Below are 8,796 nucleotides of genomic sequence, written 5' to 3'. Positions count from 1 at the left end.
TTTTATAAATGTTACTCTACAAGTTGGATTTTGTTTTGATCACAGATTTGAATTGTTCCTTGGCAAATAATGTTTTCAAATTTTCGAAATGCTTCCAAAATATGTTTTGAAAAAATACTGATTTTGACTGAAAATGTATTACACGCGAAAATACATTCAAGAAAATGCAAAAATATGGGTTCGCTTAATTGTGTGCAAATAATTTAGAATTTGTCCAGTAAAAATTGGAGAAAACCACGCATTGTTGGTTTTGGTTCTACTTTATCAAAAAAATTTGCCGACAAATCAGTGTTACACTGTTATTCACTTGAATAGTTTTGTAAGGTAAGGAACTGCCTGGTAATAAACAAGTTCGTACCAGATTATTTAGTGTGTCTTACACCTCGAATTACGGCACGTGTCTCCCAACGACCTAATTACGATACAATACAGTCATTTTATTATATAACGTGCAAACTACTGCTTTCAGACATAAATAAATCCCGCCCCTTTTTACACCATCTCTAAACTACTTTACATTTTTTGTCCTCTAAAAAAGATGACAATGATAACAAAGAAAAGTCAAACTTAGGATTAGGGTGAACGGTGGAACCAAGTCGGCTCTAAAAATCGAACTTTAATACTTTCCCCTCAAATAAAGGTTACTCTGTACCTCAAAAACCGCATACTACTTACATTCTTCCCAAAAACTCTATATTATACAAATTTTTAAAAATTGTGCACACTTTTTACACATTTTTTTTTTACATTCGTGCATATATATTTTTACGAGAGTACATACCCCGCTCCTCCAACTTTCTCCGAAATAACATGCATCATCCAATCCTTTGCCCCTACAATGCATGTTATTTGGCATTTATAAAATTTTAAAACTTCAACTTCCCTTCAAAAGTATAAGTTGTTTCCATCTTCCGTTCTGTTCACGAAAAACGATAACATTAGGTTTCTCAGAATAAAATAGGCTTAAAAATCCTCCTACATCTGATCTCATCCATTTCGCACGGGCCACATCATAACCATAATAAAAACAACAATTCATGCATATTTTAAACACAAAGTTAACCAGGTTTCGTTTCAAATGGGGAAAAATGCTACTACGAAACAAAACTGGTTTCCCTTCTTTGAACTTTCTCCACTTTTTATGGGATCACTTATTCACAACGAAATTCCTCAATTGACTAAATCGACTGCATATTTTGATGGGCAATAAAATTTCGAGAAATGTATCGCATCCATTTCCAGGGAAAATACATAATGGGAACCCTACACAGAGAATGGGTTCGATGTGGGTGATGCTGTGTTTCTTATTCTTATGTGAATTGCATATTTACTCGCATGTTTGGGGTGGCTAGTGCTAAAAATTTCCCAAATCACACCATCCACGCACGGGCCCACAGGAAGTCATTACATAATCGTGAATGTAATGTTGCATTCTGAAGGGAGACGTATTTCTGAGAAAGTCTGGAAATTCATAGAGCTCTAAACTCGACTAAAATCATTACTTTGTGATTAGAATGATGCAGAATTAGGACTTTAGATTCATTTCGAAATTAACGAAATTGTGCAAAATGATGAAATTTCTGCAGTGGAAACATTTCAGTGGAAACATTGAGCAGTGTTTCGAAGCAGGCATCAACATAAAGATGCGTAACTTCACGTCAAATTTTGAAGGAAAAGTCATCCTATAAAAATCTTCATAAGTGTTTGTACTTGTCACTAAAAAACCCTTCAATAATTTTAAATCTGCACCAAATGTAAATCTTAATTTTTACAAAGTTGCAAACTATTTTAAAAATATACTTTTGACTAATATGTAAATGACCCAATTTATCAGAAAATCTATCCCTCTAGCCACATAACAATTATTCTATTTCGCAAAATAATTTCTTATGCAAAAATATTCCCCTACATAAATATGCAAAATCCACGTGAGCACACCCAAAATCCCTGAACTACGCATCCATCTCGTGCACTTGAACTCTTACATAAGCACACTCTTTCATATTCCTAAACTTTTTTTGAATACATTTCTCTCGTCCATAACTTAACTTCACCCTTCTCAACGACCAGCAGCACTCACTCTTCGCAATAACAATGGAGCTGAACTCAAGACGCCGAAGGACGATAAGAAGAGTGAGTACGGCGAAGGAAGAATATAAAAGTCAGCCTGCCGCACGAACGAAGGGATCAATATCATCCTCTTCTGCCCGTTAAGAATACACTTGAGGCCTCAAGTCCCATCTCCTCTGCCCACTGCCAACCACCAGCTTTCTTTACGCACACGTATCCCCATTTTATGCGTGAATATCAACAACCACTCGAATATAATCGGGGAACTTGCGTAAAGAATGGGATGAATTTAGTGAGGAGAAGCTCTTTTCAAATCGGTGACATACGTGTCTTTACCGGCTCTGGTGATCAGGGTTGTTACTATTTCGGTGGTAGCATACTTCCGCTTGGTAATAGACTGCCACTCAATCCTATTAGTGGTAGGCTGTTTCTACATATAGTGACCCGCTCTAACCGAGCGGTGACATATTATTACCATCCCGTGAAGTCAAATATGTATACTTCTCACCGGTTGTTGATAATACGGTGGTATAATTTCTTAGGGTATAATTATAGAATCCAGTATGTATAGTGAATGGATCGCATCTTTTATGCACGCTCCCTTGGTTGATGTTGATGTGTCCCTTAGAACAATTTAAAAGACAACACGCAGCAATACCAAATCAATACAGACGCACATTCTGGGACTGCATTAAAGTCCAATCTCAAATCAAATGGTTGGCGGGGGCCTGGCAGAATGGATGGCATCGTCAAATGTTTGAGACTTGCTATGGCCCGAGCCGGTCATTTTTCGCGTCTCTCACTGAATTTTAAGACCAGTTTGTATTACTTTGTTCAAGTTCATGTGACAACATATTTTACAAAGTTGGACCTTCCCATCGACTTTTAACTCAACATTATTCAACTCAAAAACCTGAAAATATTCATTTTGTAGTAAGAATCACGAAGAAATAACTTACGACGTAATTGTATTCCAAGCAAAATCGAGCATTTCTTAATTTCATTATCTAAATGTTTGAGCTACCTGCAGAAATGCTTATTTTTCGTGTCTCTAACTACATTTTGAAGTATTACTTCTTTTGAATTGATGGGACAAAATATTTTTCAAAGCTCCGTCTTCCCCAGCCCAAACACTTTTAATTCGGTGTGTTTAATTTGAACAGTGTTCATCCCAAAAATCTACGATTTTCAATTCATAATAAGAATCACTAAAATATAACGTACGACGTTATTGTATTACAAGAAAAAATAACTACTTGTCTTAATTGCATTTAAATATTTATATGCAATTTACTCGTTAACACTGGAAACTCTGTACACTTTGTAAACTCCGTAAATCCTACACAAGGTTGGAAAGACTACTGAGCAAAATTTGCTAAAAATTCATCCTGATCGCGTCCCTTAATTTTATTTATCAGCATTTTACAAGGCTATTAAAGTCGCAGGGATTATAAACATCCTCGAAAAACGGTATTCTCGATCTCATCCTTTTCGCACGACCTCCACCTCCGTCAAAAATCAAACTATTCATAATACAGATGCACACACACATATATGTAAATTCAGTGCAATACCACTGAATTTCATCGGAGGAACCTTTACATTTTTTACAGTACTGCGGTAACAGTGCTTTATACCGAGGGAGATGACTTATAGGGCATCGTACCTTAAACTTTATGAAGATTTGAACAAGATGCATGGCTCGAGATTCACCTGGCTGCAGATGCGCTCGACATGTTGTCACATTTGTTATATGTCCTTTACATATTTCTACGGCTCCCTCAGTTCCTGGAAGGACCACGCAGAAAGGATGTGGTCAATTTTTAGAGAATTTCACACTTTACATGTCCAACGCTATAATTAACGTTGTGATAATTGAACTACCACCAGGGCTGTAAGGACTAATCCGTCAAATTAATTACGTCCTTTGCGCAGGGTCCCATTCCAGTGGAATTGTTTTTATTTCTTTATCGAAAAACTGTCCCGTAACGTTAAATCAATTCTATTTACTTACCACTGCTGAATCATACTTTGGATTTTTATGTTTTAGATTTTTGTATTCCTTCTTCTTCAGGGCACCCTTAGAAATTTATGTTACTTTTCCTCCCAATGAAATGAGCTGCATGAATACATTTTTGTCACAAAATGGCAAAGTTTTACCTCAAATTTGCATTTTGTTACCGGTACGTTTTACCATTAAATCGACATTATTGTTCCTCCCAAACTTTGTAATCTATTACAATCTTCTTAAAAGTGTTCAAAAACTGCATCCTTTCTCAAAACTTCACCTCATTTTCTTCATCGTAAGACGGCATCGTCGTCTTCCGTCTCGTTTTCCTAATGCACCTCCGCAACCCTTGTTTTGTTGGAGCCTTCAATTCATTAAAGTGGTCGAGGGATGTCCCCAAGCAGCCGAATGTAATTTGCTCTCCGGCTTCGTCGTTATTAAGCCGGCAACAAATTGGCTGCGCTTTTGCATTGCATTAAAATAAGTTGGTTTTCTTTCCAGCGAGACAAATTGTGTATCGGAGCCCGCCTCGGAAACCAACAAGACGGAGAAGTTTATCATTTTTATTGAGGAGGCACTCTCAGCAGGGCTATAAATTCTGATAAAGTCTTAATATTAACCCAGAGAAATGGACACCTTGGGCATTGCCGAGGAGGAAATGCGGTACACTTCCTTATTTCGTGGATAATGATGCCATTCTACGGAAGAAGAAAGTGTGTAAGGTGAGGTCAGCCAGGTCAAGGAAATGTTTGACCCGGCAGTGACATGTGTAAGTATGTAAAGCAAACCTTTGTTGTGTTGCGAAAAATTACCAAAAATTTGCATACCCTGCAAAAATATTGTTCTCCTCCTCCAGCCCGGAAACCCGGTGATTTCGTACATAATTGAAAAAATGGCAAATTAAAACTTGCCAATTACTTAAGTAGTTGCGAAAAAATGTAAACTGGAATAAATACACTTTATAACTAAGTTAACACCTACTATCTCTAACTATGGATGCTAAATACTTACCGTTTCCAAAATTGGTGTGCAAGCTTAGCATATTTTATTGTCAAGCTTTTATCCTCATTCAAGTTAATTATTTTTGTAAAATTTGTATCTAAAGGAATTTATCTTAATACTTGAGTATTTTCTTAGTGGTTCCATTAGCACATCACAAAAATTTCAGATTTCTACACGTTCGAAAAATACGTTTTTTTCATACATTTACTAAATTACGCAATATTGAGTAGTCAATATTTTTCAGATGTGTGCACATGTTTTCAGTTCAGTCTTCTCGTTGCGTGACTCGCTCGAACGGAATCTTAGGATATGCAACACTTTCCGAGACATCATTGCGGAGAAAATAACAGAAATCTCACATCTCCAGCCGACCAAAGCTCAGTTTCATTCGGATCTCTGACAAGAGAACAGCTCGCTTCGTCGCAATCGTCACTTTTCGAGTCTCAAGTTGCCACGCATAAAACCTACAAAAAAAGCTCTCTGGAAAACCTTGAAAATAAGTATTGTAGTTCAAAAATTTCTATTTCGAGGGCATATTTTGAAATGTAATCAGCATAACGAAAATAATTACACTTTATGTAATTGTTTGAAACGGAATTGTACAAAATTAAGCGTTTTCGTGTCCAGTGAAAACTGTGAAAGTAAAGGGACAGATCTGCGACTTGCACAATTTTTGGCAAATATTAACTATTGAAAGGTACGGAAAAACTACTTGAAATAGTTTCGAGTGACATTTTGTGAGTGAAGTGTTTTACGATATTTTAATTAACTTGCGAATTACGAGGACAAGATTAATATTTGTGAAAGTGTATTGATCACTAAATTGTAGAAGTAAATTTGTGTTTTAGCGTTACACACTTCGATTAAGTAAGCGAATCAATTAAAAACTGCTGAAGTTAGAAGCCCTTCTTAAAATTTGTGTAATTCAAAATTACGATTAACGTGTTAAAGGTAGATGAGATTGAAGCTCTAAATCTACCAAATATTTTGATCGTATTTTCAAAATGTCATACAAAATAAAAGAACTGTGCTTAAAGTAATAATCTGCCAACTAAAACCCCACAATTCCTAAATATTCCAGCTTCAAAGGCAAAATTACACATAAAGCACAATCAGCTTTTCATCCCTCTCCTTCATTAGCCCATCAAACTCCCAACTACGCAAAAATACACCATTTTCCAGACTTTTTGTCTCGACATCTGCCTGCCATGTGTCGTCTCTTCCTGTAACCCAACGTTCCACTAAAGTTCCTTGTCTACCTCAAGAAATAAATGAACATCCACTTCTGAAAATATTCACCACAAAAACTCGACTTTTTCAAAATTCACTCCATGTAAAACACTCTGCTCGACAGATTTTTTCAATAATAATAATACACCAACAAAACAACAACACGTCAAAGAGAAACGTCTCTCGGACAAGAAAAAACACACCGAAAATTCATGACAAGATCGTAAAATAGGGTAAAAACTGAGCAAAAACATCACCCTCGTCCATGCATAATCTCGACGACTGAACTTAAGAGGAGATGTACAAGTTTAAATGTAAATTGCAAAGTTGAAGTGTTTTCACGACTTGGACAAGATTTGTATTTACCGTTTCCAAATCGGGAATTTTACTAAAACTACGACTTCCAAGTGTGAAGTGGATCGTTAATTTAATGAACTTTGTCGCGATTGAATTGCTCGTTTTGGCTGAAACTTTGTATTTGTGCAAGTGTCTCAGTCTGTGTTTTTAAGGTTTTCGGTTTAAGTGTGTTTTTGTGACTACGGAACGAATCCGGGTATTACGGAGGGAAGCAGGGATTCAGGAATTGTTGACCTGAAGCAGTTTCTCTGAAGGATAAATAAGTGCAGTTTTCTCTAAATTGAACATTTTAAGTCTAAAGATAGACGAGCGGACTAACGGTTAAGGTGAGTAAAAGGGATTTTTTAAATCCGACCATAATTACATATCCTTCAATGGATTTGAAATTTTGGATGTTTTATTTCAAAGTGAAAATTTTCTTAGTTTTGAACAATTAAAACAAAAAGTGTGGAATCCCTATGATGCATCACCGGATAATTTTAAATATTCAAGTAATCAACATTTTTAGTACGACGTTATTCACTAGCAAATTTGAAAATTTAGACGGACACTTTCAATAGCATTGATTCACTTACAGAACCAAAATATTTTTCAATATTCCATACGAAGTACGTATCTGAAATGTTCCAATCTTTCAGTAAAATTTGTAAAATCTCTCTAATTTAGCAAGTTAAAGACGAGGGAATATCCACCTTTAAAAAAGAGACATTTTTTTCAATCAAATACTTAATTATTTATTAAATCGTTTCCAGCATATCTTCTGGTATACATTCTTCGTTATGAAAATAGAAACTCCACAATTAGATCTAAATGAAAGAAAAATTGTCATAACAAATTCTCCCAGTTTCGGCCAAAATAAATTTGTATATACATTTGCAAAAATGTGCACAATTTTATTCTATTGGGATGTGTAGGGTACAGCTCCTTGATAAAATTAAATGCACAATTTCCCCCAAAAATGAACGGTTATCTTGATTTTGTGCAACCCTATTTAGTTTTATGGCCACTGCAGGCACACGATCTTGCACAATACGAGGGAAAAAGAAATATATCGCCCGTAGTAAAAGTTAACTGGAAAAAGGAAGAAAAATCTAGACAACAAAAACCTTCAAATTGTTTTCGCCCAAAGGGTTTCAGTTTAACTTCAAGGCTGCCATGAAATGCAGTTTCTTTCTCCTTTGGGCCAAATGTTGCGAGAGAAACGGTACATCGTGCAAGTCCGCGAAATCGGGTTAATTATAGGTTTCGGACACTTTCTCCTAGTCAAAATGCTCCCTATAGATGCATATTTGGTGCCATTTAAATATTCGTCACTGTTTTACAAATAATATTGTACTTCGTATCTCGTATTTAATCATCAATGTTCATTTTGTGAAAAATAGGAATGTAAATACATTATTTTTCTTTACAATTTGTACTTTCATACAAAAAAGTGAGCAGGAAATTAGCAACCTACAAGTATACAGGAAAATTCAGGATGAGTTTGACATTATCTCCTGATTGGTTAAGATTTTGTACGAAACTGATCACGGTTTTACTTAAATATGTTTGCGCATTGTGTTTCATGACAATTGTTTTCATGGAATTCAGATTTGTGTAATAAAGACGACGGTTATAAACATTTCATAGATTTTAAATATATAAACAAACTACCGATTAAATCGCTCGTTGGGTCAAATTGACCATGTCAAATTAATATGCGATATATTACTCCGGTCATATTGACCCAGCGACAATATGACCCATACAATATTCACCCAATGCAAAATTGACCCATGTCATGTTGACCCACGCCATTTAATGTACTACGCACCAATACAGTATTGTAATACATAATAGTACTAATTTATTTTGTGACATCTCAAATCTAACTAAAGGGTGTTAATAAAGTCCGATCCCATTTTTCCTATAAAAAAGTGAAGGCTAGTATAAAAAAAACTACCCGTGATACTTACAAAAAATGTTCGACATATTTACCTTAGTATTTGGTCTTGTTACCATTTACTTTAACCATGCCCTCAACTCTTTGTTTAAGGCTCTGTGCTAATTTTTCCAATGTGTCTGTGGGAATCGAATTCCATACATCTTGAACTTTTTTTACTAGCTCTTCCCTCGTCCGGGGTTGTGGT

The 8,796-nt window shown here is 35.6% G+C and overlaps 1 protein-coding gene across 1 annotated transcript in view; it reads left to right on the top strand.

The window, feature by feature from the left end:
• The first annotated feature begins 5,488 nt into the window (after nucleotides 1–5,488).
• LOC110853552 (protein artichoke) overlaps nucleotides 5,489–8,796 on the top strand; it is a 208,977-nt gene continuing 205,669 nt past the window's right edge. The window contains exon 1 of the mRNA XM_035854233.1: nucleotides 5,489–6,993. The gene's annotated coding sequence lies outside the window, so the exon portion shown is untranslated. The remainder of the gene's footprint in view (nucleotides 6,994–8,796) is intronic.

This window comes from Folsomia candida, unplaced genomic scaffold (assembly GCF_002217175.1).
Source record: "Folsomia candida strain VU population unplaced genomic scaffold, ASM221717v1 Fcan01_Sc008, whole genome shotgun sequence".
Classification (NCBI taxonomy): Eukaryota; Metazoa; Arthropoda; class Collembola; order Entomobryomorpha; family Isotomidae; genus Folsomia; species Folsomia candida.
The sequence above is the reverse complement of the archived record's forward strand: the minus strand, read 5'-3'. Positions and strand labels throughout refer to the sequence as shown.